The sequence below is a fragment of the Macrobrachium rosenbergii genome, chromosome 58, assembly GCF_040412425.1.
Source record: "Macrobrachium rosenbergii isolate ZJJX-2024 chromosome 58, ASM4041242v1, whole genome shotgun sequence".
NCBI lineage: Eukaryota > Metazoa > Arthropoda > Malacostraca > Decapoda > Palaemonidae > Macrobrachium > Macrobrachium rosenbergii.
Genome location: NC_089798.1, coordinates 14,278,471 through 14,297,355, shown reverse-complemented (window position 1 = coordinate 14,297,355; position 18,885 = coordinate 14,278,471). Strand labels below are relative to the sequence as shown.

General features: G+C 37.9%; 1 protein-coding gene across 12 annotated transcripts in view; it reads right to left on the bottom strand.

Annotated features, from left to right (window-relative positions):
* Window positions 1-18,885, bottom strand: part of LOC136837314 (transcription elongation factor, mitochondrial) — a 250,307-nt gene that overhangs the window by 212,178 nt on the left and 19,244 nt on the right. Inside the window, exon 1 of one of the 12 annotated variants that reach the window (XM_067102067.1) lies at window positions 5,358-5,637. The exons of 1 other annotated variant lie outside the window; for it this stretch is intronic. The gene's annotated coding sequence lies outside the window, so the exon portion shown is untranslated. Of the gene's footprint in view, window positions 1-828; window positions 998-5,015; window positions 5,162-5,334; window positions 5,638-18,885 lie in introns of those variants that run through there. 10 more of the 12 variants (XM_067102075.1, XM_067102074.1, XM_067102076.1 and 7 more) reach the window with 10 other exon arrangements.

The window sequence follows — 18,885 nt, the reverse complement described above, 5'->3', positions numbered from 1 at the left end:
GGTAAACTTTCTCAATGATTTCAAATTTACAGTTCTTTACAGAAATCATACTCAATTCTATTAAAATTTACTTGGAAAATGGTATATCCAGCTATCTGCTCCATAAAAGATAAAAATTCTAACAAACTGGCAACAGGTGTGAAAATTGAAGATTTTCCTATGTGAATATTGATGATTTTCCTACATTCATTTTTATTCTATCCAAAGTAATAAAGTGAAGAAATCAGATTTCACATCCACATTTTTATGAGCATTATGTAAATGTAGCCTTGAAATACTGATAATGAAATAGATATAATTAGGAACACAGACAAGAAACTAAAATGTAATAAATTTCTAAAAGTAATTCATATTTCTCCTTAGTATACAAACCAGAGCCTTTCATATAGGATTATTCCTCAGCATGAGTTGGGATTGTCACTCAACTTGGTAACACAGCATCAACTGGTGGTTATGGGGGTTGAGTGGGGGAGTACCCTTCACTCACCTTCCATCACTCACAAATGCATTCTAATTTAACTGTTACAACTGAATGAAAAGTGAACTAGAACTAAATGTTAAACTGCCCCTACTCTTTTGTTTGTGCCATTTGGGCAAGCAATACAAGCAAATATTGTAATGTGTGATTAAATTTACCTGCAAAATTTCAGTTCACTTGTCAAAATGTAAATTGCCCTTCTGTAAGTGATCATCATAATCTCTCTCTCTCTCTCTCTCTCTCTCTCTCTCTCTTGCGGTGTGCATAATTATTTTATTACAGATTAATATCCCTTAATAAAATTGTAAATTTTAAAGTACTGTAATCTGTATTTTTCCTAACATACAAACCCGAAGTCTTCACATAGGGTTTTGCTTGCGAACGCGAGCTGGAATGGCTGTTAACTTTCAAACAAAGTCGTTGGCTAGCGACAGCAGGGGGAAGCCCTGCCCACTTGTCGGTCTGCACTCTACTTTGCCTTTCGGCCCAGGTACCAGAATGAGGGGTGGCTGAAGTGGGCTGTAAATGTAAAGACCTTTTGGTTTGTATTTTAGAAAAATACAAACTTTAAAATTTGCACTTTGTTCTTCACAAATACAAACCTTCAGTCTTTACATAGGAGACTTGGCCATTGGAGGATGGAGTCTGGGTAAATCTCTGAACTGACTGTCTTGGTTCTACCCAACCAGGAATACCTTCCTGGTCTGGAAGAGCTGAGAAAGGAATCTCGCCCCTCTAGCTTGTTGGACATATGGGATGTTGCAACTGCTAGACTTCTGGGCTTAAGTAATGGGTTGTGTCATTATTTTGAAAAAAGGCTTGAAGAACTCAAGAATGTCGGAGACAATAAACCTTGCTGATAAGACCAACGAGTTTGTTTTAATGTCTATCCCTCTCCCCCTTCCCCCTCCTAAGTATACCTTAGTTTTACCAAACCACTGAGCTGATTAACAGCTCTCCTAGGGCTGGCTTGAAGGATTAGACTTATTTTCGTGGCTAAGAACCAATTAGTTACTTCTCGGGACCTACAACTTATTGTGGAATCCCCACATTATACCCAGAAATGAATTTCTAACACCAGAAATAAATTCCTCCTAACTCTTCATCAGCCGGCCGGAGAATTCAACTCCGGCCCATCAGTGACAGTCTGAAGCTCAACCGACTCAGCCATCCGAAGGGCTGGGGGGGGGAATGACCTTCCAAACCACCTGGTAAGATGAAGAACAGGATGCTCCCCTTCATGTGGTCACCCGCAAATTCATCCGTCCAGCACATGATGGCTTGCTACCTGTCTCTTTGTCTAAACAGAGAGACAAGTAAAAGAGAAAAAGAGAAAAGGGAAGCTACCAGTCACTCACACCCTTTCTGTCTCACTTACCAAACAGTATAAACCAAGAAAAAAAACTTCCCCTAAGGGAGCTGGATGAACTACACAACCACAGGCAGTCCTCGGGTTATGTTGGGTTCCATTCCTGAAGTGTGACGCAAGCTGGAAAACGACGTAAGCTGGAACAGAGTATTAAACAAAACTGTTAAAAATGAGGAATAGTGATGAAAGCCTTTCATTTAATCCTTGGTTGTCTTGAAAACTTCCATATTTATTTGCCTTGCTTCTGGTGAGGTGTGCATTCATGATCTTGTAGCATTTCTTCCAAAAATGTACAAATATACATCCGTCGCCGTAACACTGAAATGATGTAAACTCGGAGCATCCGCTGTAACCTGGAACAGATTTTTTAATGAATACATTTGAAAAGCACCGTAAGCTCAGAACGATGTAAGGCGAGGCCGAAATAACCCGCGAACTGCCTGTAGTTGGGCAGCCACCACAAAGCTCAAGGAAAAGCATGTCTAAAGACATAAGGGCAAGTCCTGAAGATGATACAAGATATATGTGGTCTGGTGTGACCACATACCTGCCTGTATTATCTTGTGAACAGGTTCTTCCAGAATGTGAGGGACAGGGCTATGCCCTTGCCCTCGTGATGTCTTGCCCAGACCGAACCCCCGTTTAACTCATCAAATGAAGAGCAACCCGTTGCTGTCTCATGAAGCTCGAAAGAGGATGTGCTCTTGGACACCTCTTCCATGGCCAAACTAGTACTAACGAGGAACCATCAACACTCAGGCCTGAGATGACAAGTTCTCTGAAGGTAATACCGCAGCACACTAAATGGACAAAGTAGAATCTCATTCCAATTATATTCACAAAGTCCTTTTGGAGGAGACTGAAACAGACTCAAATCCGGCTAGCAAATGAGTACATACTCTTACAGACTGTGGACCCTACCCTTATATTAAATTCAGAGAACCACAGTGGGAAAGGGGATTTTTTGGATAGGGGAAAACAAAAACAAAAAAATAGTGAAATATGAGGGCATTAATCACATTAATAATTCCAATTCAGATTACGAGAAGTTTATGGAATACTTTCAAACTAATACATGCACTAAGATAAGGACCTGGTGCCCTAAGTTAGGTTACGTTAGGTTTAATCTATCTTTGAATTTCACTTGTTTTGTGTTTTCCCCACCCAAAACCCTACTTTCCCACTGTGGTCCCACAAGTTGTAGGAGAAAGGGTGTGGTAAACTAACCCTAAAACTACTCATTTGTTATGAAATGAGCATCAGAAATATTCAAAATACACATCAATAAAAACAGAAAATAATGTTTTCCAGTCCAACATGTGATAGGCTATGGTTTTAAGTAAAGAACTTAGCAAAAATCTTTATGAAATAGGGGGACAAAGCCCCATCCCTGCTAAGGCAGAGTACACTCGGAAACCACAATCTCTGACCCACCTAGGTTATGCTCTGAGTTTATGAGCGGGGCCTTTCTGGACAGCGGGCAATGCCAACTATCACGGATTGAAACACTCGAACACCTTCCAGATTTTGCTTTGGGGCTTTTTTTTTTTTTAATGATTTTGCTGCCTATAATGCAAAGCAGTCATGCATGGTATGATTATATAGACAGACACCACTGTGTTAAATTCTACAACCTGTATAATATTGAAACAGAAAAAATGCTGAAACTGCCAGGTTATAGTTAGGAAAGAGGGAAGGAAGGGTAGAATCCGTGTTGTGTGTGCGTGTATGTGGAAATGGCAGTCTGAAGCAGCAGCACACAAGTGGACGAATCACAGCACCGACCAAAGTAACGTAATGAGTAGGAGCAAGACTTGCCTTGTCCTGGTTTCAAGTCTGCTGAAAAGGTAGTGTGCTTTACTGACATGTCTCTCTCTCTCTCTCTCTCTCTCTCTCTCTCTCTTCTCTTATACTTTATGAATGTTATGTATTTTTGTGGTCATTTAGAGAGAGATGATGATGTTGATGATAATGATGATGATGATGTGAAAGAGAGAGAGAGAGATTCTACCCTTCCCCCCTTTCCTAACTACAACCCGGCATTTTTCATTCATTTTGATTCTATACAGGTTGTAGAATTCAACACAGTGTTGTCTATATAATCATACCATGCATGACTGCTTTGCATTTTATGCAGCAAAATCAAAAAAAAAAAAGACAAAAAAACACCCAAAGCAAAATCCGGAAGAGTTCAAAAGGTGTTCGAGCGTTTCAATCCGTGATAGTTGGCGTTGTCCACCGTCCAGAAAGGCCCCGCTCATAAACTCAGAGCACAACTTAGGTGGGTCGGAGATTGTGGTTTCCGAGTATACAGTGCTCTAGGTTAGGCTAGGAATAGGAGGTGAAGATGCATTAGGAAGGGGAGGCTAGGATATATTAAGTTTTTCAGCAATTCATAAATACATTATAGCCTTCATCATAGTCTGCAGTGGCTCCAATAATTCGAATTCCCTTGCAGACATGTCAAAGACTGAATCATGTGGCCTAATGTAGTCTAATTGTATGTGACTGAATCATGTGGCCTAATGTAGTCTAATTGTATGTGACTGAATCATGTGGCCTAATGTAGTCTAATTGTATGTGACTGAATCATGTGGCCTAATGTAGTCTAATTGTATGTGACTGAATCATGTAGCCTAATGTAGTCTAATCGTGTGTGACAATGGGATTTGAATCTATGTTTTAAATGTCAATTGATGGGCTCAGTCCCGGACGCATTTTCCCGTGATGTAACTGAGAATCAGGGCCTTTCCCTGAAAAAAGCGGGACGCCATACTTAAAAACTAGGCCTAACCATAGAATTTTCTTGAAAATATTCTCATTACAATTCCCACACACAGGCTACTCCAGAGGTACTAACCTAACCTAACCTTATCATAACCAAAAAAGGGGCGGTGGTGCAATAGCCTACTTGTATACATCTCACGAATATGCACCCCAACATGGGTTCATAGGCCTACTTAGTTCCAACAGTGTCACATGGGCTAGGCCTAGTGTCTGTCTGTGGCACATACGGCTGCGACCTTATGAACATGATTTGTCGTAGTGTGGATACACCCTAAAGTTATCCTTGTATTGCAAAAGGGTAGAACTATAGGGTAGCTCCGCGTCGCCGACGGCACTATTATTGAATTTTTCTAGTTTTTTGGTTGCTAATTATGAATTTACCTTTCATTTTTCGCGCTCGAGTCTAATTAACCTGTAATTAACCCCCGAAGTCCATCCTAAACACGGGGTTTCCATACGTGACCTTCACAAGACAGAGCACGGCTACGTCCGTTTCGAACGGTTCATGTCCCGTCCGGCAAGTGCAATAACTTGTTAACGTATGGGTACCCAAGCCCCAGGGCCAGCTAAACACGGCGAAGGGGCATTCCATTAGGCCGACAACAAACAGATGCTTAGGGCCAGTATCAGAACCCCTAAAATTGTAGAAAAAACCAGTTGAAAAGGTAAAAACAGGCGCGGAGCTAATATATAGAATTACCTGAAAAAGAAAATTGCACATACTTGTTATTGCATAGTAGTTGTTTATGAAGTTTATGCAACAGCCGTATCTTCCGCACGCAAAGCAGTAACAGTAGTAATAATATGGAAACTGCTATAACACGGCTCCCTTGCTCGTTCTATATTGCCTCTGATGGTGTTTCCTTAATTTTTATTTTCACTAATGTACGGTTTTGTACCGTATGTTGTTGATAGATTCCTTCATATTCGCAATTTCTCTTTAGAAAGATCGATGAATAATAAAATATTAGTTATTAGTTCTTCACATTTCTGATATGGCTAATGTATGAATCGAAATCTTCTTCTAATATTTTTGGATGGTGGGCAATACAGTAAAAAATACTCTAGATTTCCATTAACATCTTCACAATATAAATAAGCGTGTTCAATATAGCTCTGCATATCAACATGGCTTTTTCGGTGAATGTATACCATGTTTCTTCTCTTATCATATTTTCCTTACTTCTATAATAGATTTTCCAGTGTTGACGATGCATGAATTTCTCTTTTCCATATTTTTATTATCTCCGTCTCTCAATTCTTTTAATTGATTTTCTTAATCCATTTAGTTTTGCTTAAATTTGAATACTTCATATACTCTTAAATTTACATATTCCAATGTCTTCTTGTTTTCGTAATGTGCTGTATAACGTTATCTTGCAGAGGAGCCTATCCCTGTAACTGACGAGGGTGGGTATGCTTAAAATACAGTAGTGTGTTCTTCATAATCACTGAGGGGCTGGGTGGTGAAGCCCTTATTTTAGATCGTAAAGTAAAGCCTGGTGATATCAGTATTGTTCTGTAAGCTTTATTTTTTGCAATTCCTTTGTTTCATTTTGCTAAGTTTTATACTTTCCTTTGCATACATGAACGCTGGCATTGCTAGCCTTTTCCAATATGCTCTAGCTGCTACTTAAGAGAGAGTTAGCCATAATTGCCTTCTGTTTTGCTTTGATCTGTTTTCTCATTTCAGTTGTTCTCTGAGGCGATCTTTTAATTTACTGACTGTAACACCTTGAGATTTTATCTGTTGTACTATTCTTATTCCTGCAATGTATGACTTGTCTTATATGTAATCTAAAATGTACAAATAATTGAATATTATTAACCTTGTTTATATTTTGGGTGTCTTTATATGATTTTTTTTTTTTTTTTTTTGGGGGAGATTTTAATATTTCATTTCATAAAACAATTATGAGATTCCTGCGTTCAGTCTGCCATCTAACCTATTACATCTATAAAACAACGTTATATTTAATTCTCTTGTTTTCTTCGTTCCTAAACCCTACCGTTGTATATTATACCTATTATGTATATAATGTCAAAAATTGCCATTTATTCCCTTGAATAAAATTTCCTAGTTTTCTTGAATACTTATTTTGATGTATTTCCCAGTTTCTATGAAAAAATACGTTGATGTGATTGTTTTGCTCCACAGAAGAAGCTTTTTATTATATTAACTATAGCAATGAGTTTGTATAAATTAGTACATTGATGTTTAAAGTAGTAAAACACCTTTTTCGCAAATTTTATCCATCTCTATAAAATTAAATGACGTCTGATTGCAGTGTTGTCAAACTTCTTCCTGTGGAGAATGTGTATGTTATTTTCTTGTTGTAAGGGCACATGCCAGTAGTTTAAGCTTGCCTTCTGGACGAAACCCTTTTTTTTTTGTATGTTGGGTTACGATTAAACAACTTAATGTTTGTGTTCTAGTTGATGGTTTGTTACGTAACCCTGTAGTTTTGTGGATGTGACAACTGTGCTATCCAATATACTCCTCCCGAGTTTTCTTCCAGGGTGAGAACATGAAGCTCTGCCTGTTTCGCAGCAAACTCCAGAAAGGCAAGTTGTAGAAGAAATTCTCGTAAAATCCAGCCCCATCACCTCGTGAACTGTCGTCGTGATTGCAGTAATTTCTTCATAAGAATATTCTGAAATCCCCTTTTTCTTGCCATTTATGTTTTCCTCTATCGAAGTAACGTAACGTTTTGTCAATTTTTGCAGTAATATGTTAATGTTTTCTTGCTTCTTAATGTAACTTGGATGATTGTTGTGTCCTTTAAATATTAATTATATGTGTTAAACTTTTTAAATGCGTATTTGTGAACCCGTGTGGCATCACCCAAAAGGAATTGGTGCAGGAAATATAGTTGATTGTTTCTCAACTGCACTTTGTTGGAAAGAATATAATGTTTCTTGACTTCATGGTACATTTAAGTAAGTTAGTAAACTCCTCAGCACTGTAACTTGGTCTCATTCAAAGCTAGGGCAGGAGGGCTTAAGGTTGAATGAAATCGTACCGAATGTGGGCCTAAAACTTTAAAGTTTCACCACATTCTTTGCTAGTTATAGTAGTACTTTGCTTTGGTCCTTCGAACGAACCGGATGCCATAACGATTCACAAAGGATTTTTTGGATGTTAAAGATAATTTACGATAAAGTTCACGTTGGTGATGGATGGCTATAAAGTCATTTTAGTGTAGCTGGCACGTGTCCAAAGTTATTTGGTGAGCTGGTAATGATTACTTGGAGTGTTTTGCCAAGTAATCTATTGTTTATGGAACATTATTGTTCGTGAGTGCTCTGTAAAGAAATTCTTGTTGAAGGTATTGAAGGTTTTTACAGATTTATTTTGGAGTGTGATTTTGAAGTGTTTTGCCAAGTAATCTATTGTTTATGGAACATTATTGTTCGTATTTAGTGAATACTCTGTGAAGAAATTCTTGTTGAATTTCGTAGCCATTTTTGAACTTAGGTTTTCGTGACCAGATTTATTTTGTGAAGTGATGATTACTTGAAGTGTTTTGCCAAGTAATCTATTGTTTATGGAACATTATTGTTCGTATTTAGTGATTACTTTGTGAAGAAATTCTTGTTGAATTTCGTAGCTATTTTGAACTTAGGTTTTCGTGACCAGATGTATTTTGTGAAGTGATGAAGAGCACGTGGTCAAATTATCTATCATTCAGTGAATGTTATTCGACCTATGAATAAGATTAGTTATATTTTCAATCAGGTTTAGATAATTTGCCATACATTTTTGATATTTGAGCAAGTTTCTTATTGATCCATTAACAAGAAAATGGATTCCAAGATTAGGGTAGTTATTGAAAGGGAAATTATTTCCTTACAAGATTTGCTTGATGAGACAGATAACTGCATTGGTGATACTGATACACCAAAATCGACCCTTGTAATGTATGAACGTTGTCTTATTGAGGTCTACGACGTTTTGAAGATAGTTGGTCACAGAATGTGACGATTATTTCACAGGATAGTGAATATGATAGTTTATGTAGAAGTTATAGAGCAATAACTAGATGTGTGGGGAAAGCTATTGCTACTGCACAGAAAACTATGAGCGAGATTGACACGGGAGATATAAATCAACAGCCCGCTTTGCCTCCTCCTTCGGCTCCCATTAACCCTCTCCCTCCCCCTAAACTCCCAGCAATTAAGATACCTGAATTTAGCGGTGGGGAAGAACAATGGCTTGCATTTTGGGATATATTTAACAGTTTAGTTCACGATCGTATGGATATTTCCAATGTGATTAAGTTTTCTACCCTCAGAGCTAGTTTAAAGGATAACGCCTTTAAAGCCATAGAAGGTTTGCCTGTCACTAATGCCAATTATTCAGTAGCTATTCAGACCCTTAAGGAGAAGTATGATAATAAGGACAAATTGAAACGTAGACTTATGTCCAAATTAACGCATTTAGTCCCTCCCAGTCATACAATAGAGGATTTGAACACTTTCAAATTGGAATATGAGAAGATTATTTTACAAATGAACACATTGAATTTAGATGTAGAGGCCATGAACCCCATTTTCTCTAGTATAATATGCGAGAAATTATCACCTGAAACACGTAAGGCTATAGCTAATAAACATAATAGTATGTCTCTTGATTTAAAGCAAATTTCCTCAGGTTTGAAATATGTTTGTGAATTAATGGAATTTTGTTACGAAGGTGAGAATTCTAATAAGAGAAAACGTGATCAGGGTAACTATTCTAAAGTGATTCCCTCAAATGTGCAAAACGTGCAGAGAGCACAACAAAGTAACAGTAAGCCTAGTAATAGTAGTTCTTACCATAATTGTGTGTTTTGCTCATCGAACCATGCCTCTCATGATTGTAAGACTTTCAAAACCATTGATAGTAGAAGGGACAGAGTTAAATATTTAAGATTGTGCTTTGCTTGCCTCAAAGGAGGTCATTTATTCTCTGAATGTAGAAACAAACCGAAATGTAATATATGTGATGGGCCTCATTACCCGATGATTTGTAAGAAAACAGAAAACCCTGTTAATCCTGCTCCACCAAAGTTGAGTGTAAATAGTACTAATGTTAGTAAGTCAAATGTTAATTCTGGGAAATCTCATAATGATTCTAAAGGTGCTGTAAGTAAAGGTGATTCCCCAGTAGTTATGACTGCTTCTTTGGGTATTGATCATTCTCAGACTAATAAGAGTTCTGTTTCGACTGCTCTTCCTACTGCTAATGTAATTGTGTCAGGAATGGACATCGTTCCTTTGGGAGAGCACTCTTTGATTCTGGTGCACAAAGAACGTTTATTGCAAAGGAATTAGCTCATAAGCAGCCTACCGTCCATAGCAACAGTAGCCTTAAAGGTAAAACCATTTGGCAGTGATGCCATGGAAGTTAGTTGTAATATAGTAAGAGTTGTGGTGAGACTAGGTAAGATTCGTACTGTCATTAATGCCATTGCATTCGATAGAGTTAATTCAGAATTTATTCTCCAGGTTTAAGTAAGTCAGCTGCGTTCTTGACGAGTAAAGGCATAAAATTAGCAGATAATGATTTAAATTCAGATGAAGTGAATGGTATAGAATTGGTCATTGGAGCTGATTACTATGGAAAATTCATTCACAACAGTCAAATTTGCTCTGGAATACAGATATTGAATAGTTCTGGTGGTGCACTAATTTTTGGACCTCTTCTAGTTGGTCTTATGACGATGTAGAATCTAATGAGATTACTACATCAAATGTATGTTGTTCAAGAATAGAAGTAGAGGAAATCCCTATCAATTCTTGTTGTGAAGTTAGAAAATTATGGGATTTAGAAAGTGTTGGTATTCGTCAATCTGAAATTAGTCCTGAAGAAAGAGAATCAGTTAAGTGTTTTAAGGATAAAGTAAAAAGGGTTGACAATAAGTATGAAGTGTCCTTACCATTTAAAGATGAAAATAGACCGCCTGTCAACTATAGAATAGCCATTGGTCAATTAAATTCCTCGCTACATAGATTCGAATCTGACCCCTCCTTGTATGCTCATTATGATAAGATTATCAAAGATTACGTTCAGTCTGGGTTTATAGAATTAATTCCCTCAGACTCCCCTATTATAGGGCATTATTTACCCCACCATGCTGTATTGAAGGATTCAGAAACAACTCCCATTCGAATAGTTTTTAATGCTTCTTCCAAGGCTAAAGGAGAACTTTCCTTAAATGATTGTTTATTAACTGGTCCCTCATTAACTACTAAACTTTTTGATTCCCTGTTGAGTTTCCGTACAAACCCAGTAGCTGTGATTTCAGATATCAGTAAAGCCTTTTTAAGGATAGGCATTTCACCTGACTGTCGTGATTATTGCAGATTTCTATGGATAACTGATCCCTCCGATTTGAAGTCTACTGTAACTTACCGGTTTTGTGTAGTTTGTTTTGGAGCTACATGCTCCCCCTTTCTCTTGCAGCAAACCCTTTTGCATCATTTATCTTTACATGATAATCCCCTTGCATCATCTCTGATGAAGAATTTCTATGTAGATAATTTTAGTAAAACTTACAAGGATGTGTCAGTCTTGATGGATGAGTATCCAGTAATAAATGAGATTCTTGAAGATGCTAATATGCCTCTACAAGAATGGGTCAGTAATGATTCAGAGTTTAACAGAACCATAGATGTTATCAAAGAAAGAGTGAACGTTTTGGGTTTAGAGTGGTATCTAACACAAGATGAGATGTCACTGAAGGAAGTAAATTGTGAGTATAAAGGACCTTTAACCAAGCGAAAGGTCTTATCAGTAATAGCTCGAATGTTTGATCCTCTAGGATTATTGTCACCAATACAGGTGAGAGGTAAATATTTTCTTAAATGTTTGTGGAGTAACTACGGGTGGGATGACCCTTTGCCAGAATCATTATGTTCAAGGTTTGATGAAATTTGCAAGTGTATTAGAAATGTAGAAAGTTTAAAGTTTCCTAGGTTTGTTGTACATCCTGAATGTTCCCACTTACATGTATTTTGTGATGCCTCTAACAAGGCATATGGAGCTGCTGCCTATGTGATTGATTTCAGGAGAAGTGTAAGCAGTTTACTGGTCAGTAAGTGTAAAGTTGCACCAAACCCTAAACAGACTATTCCGCGTTTGGAATTGACAGCCTTGTCCTTGGGTGTGAAACTTGCTGGAAGATTAATGCAGAATGATGATTTGAGATTGAGTTCTTGCACTCTCTGGAGTGACTCCATGGTTTCTATTTGTTGGGTGAAGAACAATAATAGTAAAATTCCCTATGTATGAAACAGAGTCACTGAAATTAATGAATTCAAGTTTCCTCTACAGTATACCCCTCTAAGGATAATCCAGCTGATATTCTATCCAGAGGTAGTACTAGTAAAGATTTAGCGCAAAATTCCTTATGGTGGAATGGCCCTAAATGGCTTTTAACTGGTGATTATCCCCAATCTTTAGCTACAGAAACTGTGCATGTTAATGAAATTCTTTCAGAACCTAAGTTTGTTAACCCTCCAACACCATTAATTGACATCCCACGTTACAGTAATTTAAGTAAGCTTAAACGTATCATGAGGTCAATATTGCTTTTTCTTAATAAATGCAGTAAAGGTTATAAGTTTGTTGTTAACGAAATGAAAGCACTTGTCCTCCTTGAACAGAAGCAACATTTTTCTACTACCAGAATGTACCTCTGTGATAAGAATTCACATGGAGTGTCCATGGATATTAAGAATTTCTGTAATCAGTTGAACTTATTTGTTGATGAGGAAAATCTAATTAGGTCTCAGGGTCGCATGAAAAACGCTTCCATGTCTTATGATACTCAGTGCCCAATGTTATTGCCTTCCAGAAGTTATTTAACAGTGTTGATAGTTGAACATTTGCATAGACATCATCACCATTGTGGTGTCAATTCTGTACTGGTATTGTTGAGAGAAACTTTTGGGTACCGAAAGCACGACAAGTTATCAAATCGATTCTGTCAAAGTGTGTTTTGTGTCAGAAGTTAACCAAGAAACGGTTGTGTTTGCCTCCTCCTCCACCATTACCCACAGAAAGAGTGAGATATGATAGATCTTTCCAATCAGTAGGAGTTGATTATACTGGTGCTATTAATGTTTTTGATCATGAGACTGGCTTGGAGGAGAAGGTCTTTATATGTCTATTTACCTGTACTACGAGCAGGGCAGTTCATTTTGAATTGACTCATTCCATGACTGCTTCCGATTTCCTACTGGCTTTTCGACGCTTTGTAGCATATCATTCTCTGCCGAGTCTGATTATATCTGACAATGGTAGGAATTTTGTTGATTTAATAATTTCCTGAAGGAAATTGTGGATGAACCAGAGGTAAAGTCATACCTTGAAGGAAATTGTGTTAATTGGAAATTCATTACACCGAGCCCCTGGTCTGGAGGCTTTTATGAACGCCTTATTGGTGTTCTAAAGGGATGTTGTCCAAAGCCTTATATCACAAACGTGTATCCTTTGAAGAGTTGAGAACTCTACTTGTTGAGTTTCAAGCTGTGATAAATTCTCGACCACTGACTTATCTCTCCTCTGATCGAGATTGTGAGGCTTTGACTCCCTCCATGTTACTTTATGGGCGAAATATTTGTATTTCCCTCCTCTTAACAATTCAGCAACTGATGATTTCAGATTTCAAGTTCAAGTGATCTTAGAGAACAATATTTTTAGATTATCATCAGTGCTAAGAAAATTTGAGAACTCTTGGAAAAGAGACTATTTAGTGTCCTTGAGAGAGAGACATTTTAATTCTAGTGATTATCTCTCTGCAAATGTGAAGGTTGGGGACATAGTGATGGTAGACTTAGATGATCATCTGGGGAAAGGCTATAGATCCCTCCTCTCATTGGGTAAGGTTACCCAGCTGTTTCCATCGTCTGATGGTGTGATTAGGTCTGTAGAAGTGAGTGAATAATAAACTATACATGAGATCAATCACAAAGCTCGTACTTCTGGAATTACCCGAGAGGGAATTTGATAGTGTCGTAACTCAGGAGCCAGATAGTGTGCCTCTGAGTGGTACTAGACCTCGGCGTGCAGCAGCAATCCGCTGTGATCAAAGAGAAAGGATTTAATTTCTATGGATGTACTCTAAAATGTATATTTGATTTAAATTTTTGATGTGTTAAGATGGTCACAGCTGCATAGCGTTATTCAATTGAATTCGCTCCTGGGTGCAGTTGTGATTACTTCTAATTATGATTCTTCTTGGGGAGAATGTCAAAAATTGCCATTTATTCCCCTTGAATAAAATTTCTAGTTTTCTTGAATACTTATTTTGATGTATTTCCCAGTTTCTATGAAAAAATACGTTGATGTGATTGTTTTGCTCCACAGAAGAAGCTTTTTATTATATTAACTATAGCAATGAGTTTGTATAAATTAGTACATTGATGTTTAAAGTAGTAAAACACCTTTTTCGCAAATTTTATCCATCTCTATAAAATTAAATGACGTCTGATTGCAGTGTTGTCAAACTTCTTCCTGTGGAGAATGTGTATGTTATTTTCTTGTTGTAAGGGCACATGCCAGTAGTTTAAGCTTGCCTTCTGGACGAAACTTTTTTTTTTTTTTTTTTTTGTATGTTGGGTTACGATTAAACAACTTAATGTTTGTGTTTTAGTTGATGGTTTGTTACGTAACCCTGTAGTTTTGTGGATGTGACAACTGTGCTATCAATATACTCCTCCCGAGTTTTCTTCCAGGGTGAGAACATGAAGCTCTGCCTGTTTCGCAGCAAACTCCAGAAAGGCAAGTTGTAGAAGAAATTCTCGTAAAATCCAGCCCCATCACCTCGTGAACTGTCGTCGTGATTGCAGTAATTTCTTCATAAGAATATTCTGAAATCCCCTTTTTCTTGCCATTTATGTTTTCCTCTATCGAAGTAACGTAACGTTTTGTCAATTTTTGCAGTAATATGTTAATGTTTTCTTGCTTCTTAATGTAACTTGGATGATTGTTGTGTCCTTTAAATATTAATTATGTGTGTTAAACTTTTTAAATGCGTATTTGTGAACCCGTGTGGCATCACCCAAAAAGAATTGGTGCAGGAAATATAGTTGATTGTTTCTCAACTGCACTTTGTTGGAAAGAATATAATGTTTCTTGACTTCATGGTACATTTAAGTAAGTTAGTAAACTCCTCAGCACTGTAACTTGGTCTCATTCAAAGCTAGGGCAGGAGGGCTTAAGGTTGAATGAAATCGTACCGAATGTGGGCCTAAAACTTTAAAGTTTCACCACATATTACATCTATGCCTCATACCAGTTGTTACGTTTAATTCCTCTTGTTTTATATTATTGACACTTGTTATTCTATATATATATATATATATATATATATATATATATATATATATATATCTTTAGAGCTGCATTTCTAACTTTTATATATAGTCTGTATTTCAACATGACTTTGATAAGTTTGCTTATACGCACGCAGTCGAGGCTTTTTGCAGTTCTGTTGATAGCTTAAATGAGGGGTCTTTTTCTGCCTTTTGTATATACAGTAATTTCTATTGTGAACAAGTTATCTAACCCCCGTGCAATGGAATCTATATGAACATCTTGTATGTTTAATACATTTGTTCATGCTTTTGGTCTATGATCTTTTTAAGTATGGTTTCTCTAGATTTAAACTGGCTGTTCTGCGTGTTCCTGTCCTTTAAAATATTATCAAGATATAGTTCCTTCGTAAGAAAGGGGGTCTTCGTAAACAATTTGAATAGTATTGGCTTTAACCTGTCCACTCTTGTTTGATACTGTACTCATACTGAAGTGTGTCAGAAATAACTGGTTGGGTCTCAAAGATGAATCCAAAACAATGGTATTTCCATTCAGCGAAATCTGTAGCGACCCAAATGTACCCTTTGTTCCCTGGAAATCATTAGAGGATTTGCATTTAGTAGTCAGACTTATTGTTAAGACAATCTTATAAGTTAACAATAAAAACATTGCGTCCATCGACATCTGAAAAACAAAGCTTGAATTTAGTCCTAGAAATTTTTAATGAATATATTATTCAAGCAATGCGAAATATTGGAAAAGAGAAAAAATTGCCTAATTGCAATGATACAGCAAATTTTATAGAGATATTTTGGATTTGGCGGTCAACAGTTAATATAAAGTCAATATTCAAAGGGAAAAGAATTAATAATGAATACTGTACCCCACTTACGTGTGATGAAAATGATAGAAAATACAATTTTTGTTAAGATTTTTAGACTGGTTAGATAATTGGGAGAAAATTCCAGGAGGAAAATTAACGAGGGAAACATTCACATCATTAAAGCACACAACGTATGCAATTGTTGAATTAACCAAATATTGTAAAGATGAGCTTAACCTGAATTATATTCTTCCAGGAAAATTTCAAACAGATCATTTGGAATCCAGGTTCGGGGAATATCGTCAACTTGCTGGGGGAAATAATAACATATCGGTTAGGCAAATGTCTGAATGCGAGAAGAAAATTAGAAAAATATCATTAATGAAAATGGTTTTACCATTCCAGGGAAAAGGTATCACACTAAAAAAATTTATCGAGATAAATTGGGTGAACATGAATAACTCTGAAAGAGATGAATCTTCTGATATTGATATTAATGTAACACAACATGATATTGAAGGATGTAATGACGTTCTTCCTGTTATAACTTATTTAGCAGGTTACTGCTGTTATAGTGTAAATAAAAAAATGAAATGCAAATCATGCTTAGAGATCTTAACAAGAGCTGAAGTTACCAATGAAGAGAAAGACCAGGATTCGAATTTAGATTATACAAAGGGTGTCAGCAGGGGGTCCTTGTTTTTCCCTGACAGCGCAACAGTAAATATAGTGAGATACAACTACATAATTGTAAATAAACTCACTCAGAATGACACTTTCAAATCTTCAAGAAACCAGAGGCAGCTTGTTATGAATATCACTCTGATATTCCAAAGGAAGAGGATGCTCATTTCCATTTGGAAGAATGTGAGAATGGTCATCCAATAGAGAAAATAGAAAAGATGATTGTCTGGGCATCAACGAATTCTCTCTTAGATAACTACTGTCAGGAGGAAAACGACTCTATCCAAGCACAAAAAACACAAGTGTCTAAAGAAAAGAAGAGAAAACTGCAGACTTTGGCAAAGTAAGCGCATAATTATTATTTTATTGCATGTTTTTAGTATATATATGAGTGTGTATGTATACATGTTTTTTGTAAGAGGTCAGGCCCATATACACATATATATATAATCACTGCAGACTAGGCCTATAGGGGAACTGCAGTATAAAAATATAAAACGCGCCATGCTAACTAACTCTGGGGTGGTGGGGAAAAGTTAGCCAGTTAAATGTGTAGTTTCCATTTGTTTCACATCAAAATTTACTTTTGCAGAATATATGCCCCCTCTCTCTCTCTCTTTCTACAGTATTTCTCACTGTTATACCGTATAGCATATATACATACATACATATATATATATATATATATATATATATATATATATATATATATATATATATATATATATATATATATAATGTGCGTGTGTATGTAAGAATGCATAAAACCTTCAGGTAATGAGTTCCTCACATACTTACAATGTCACCAGCCTGTCCCAGCGTTTGATAGTCAGGTCAGCCTACTTAGAACGACGCGGCCGGAGGGTGAAATGGCCTTGCACTCCCAGTGGCCTCGCTTTCCATTGATATGTATATCTACCTTTTATATGCCCTGTAACGAATATTGTACATATTTCTATGCTTGTCAAAAAACACGAATTCTGTATGGACGCAGCAGGGGGCCTCGGGTCGCCCGCTACCTTTCCATCCGCTTTTTGCTTTGTAGACACCTGTCGAGAATAATAAAGAATCAGTCTCACTTTTGACATTTCTCTTAAGCCTCACACTGGTGACCCCGGGTCAGGGACAGGTAGCACAGTTTTGGCCCAGCCATTAACGGACTAACAACGGCCGCACCCTACCATCAGAGAGCCTTTAGCATACTAACTACGGTTTAAAGTTTAGGCCTCTGATAGCACCCTCCCTGGCGGAAACTGTGCCATTAACGGACTAAATTTGGTGTACCCAAAAAGGGCACATTTTGGCACTTTGTTCGACCTCTCGAACAAATCAGCACCATTAACGGACTCAATATGGTGCATTTTCCTGCGTTTTGGTGCGTGAGAAGTAAAGATGCCAGAAGCAGAACCTCAGTGCAAACCCGCGAGCATCGTCTGTACGCCTTTCTCACCAACAAAGCCAGACACTGTCAAACTTCCCCCGTTCCTGCGGCAAAACACGGCATCATGGTTCCGGGGCACAGACACGCACTTTCGCATGGTGCGCATCTCAGACAATGCTACCAAATCAGATATAGTCATGACGGCACTCCCAGAAGAAGTATTCAACAGAATCTCCCCCCTGCTGGACGCGCAACTGGACAAAGTCACATACACGGACTTAAAAAAACAAACTGCTGAATTCTTACTCCATGCCTGTATCCGAGAGAGTGCAGCGTGCATTTGACCTGTTATCCCAGCCCCTTGGAGATGCATCACCCAGGGAAGTCTGGGACCAACTGCGGGGGTTGATAATACTCCCAGGCCGTGACAAAAATGGAAGGAAAAGGACGATAGACCTAACAAAAGCAATTTTCCTTCGGCGCCTCCCACTGGAAGTTTGGCACCAGATAAGGGATGCAGAGAACCTAGACATGGATGCCTTAGTCGACTACGCCCAGAAACTATATGAGGCCACCAAGGCCTCGACACATGCCACCGCCCTCGAAGCCTCCACCCTGGGAGCCTGCAACCTGTCGAAGGAAGACGGCGATGATGATGGAGACATCAGCGCCGTTTATAAGAAGAGAATGCCACTCAGAAAGCACAGGACATGGTCAAACCCAGCATGGTGCTTCTACCATAGAAAGTTCGGGACCAACGCCAGAACCTGCAGCCACAAGTAACAGCTGTGGCCACAAAATCCAACTCCCCCGACCAGCAGGTTTTTTCATCACAGATGAAATTTCCAAACGGCACCTGCTGGTAGACACGGGGGCAATGCAGTCAGTCTTCCCACCATCCAGGAAAGGTTTAGAAAAAATACCTGACTCAATACCTGCCCTTATAGCAGCAAACGGAACTCCCATCCACACGTATGGCACAACGACCCGGGCTATCTCAATCCTGGGGTGCAGATACCACTGGCCTTTTGTCATAGCAGATGTTAAGTTCCCCCTACTG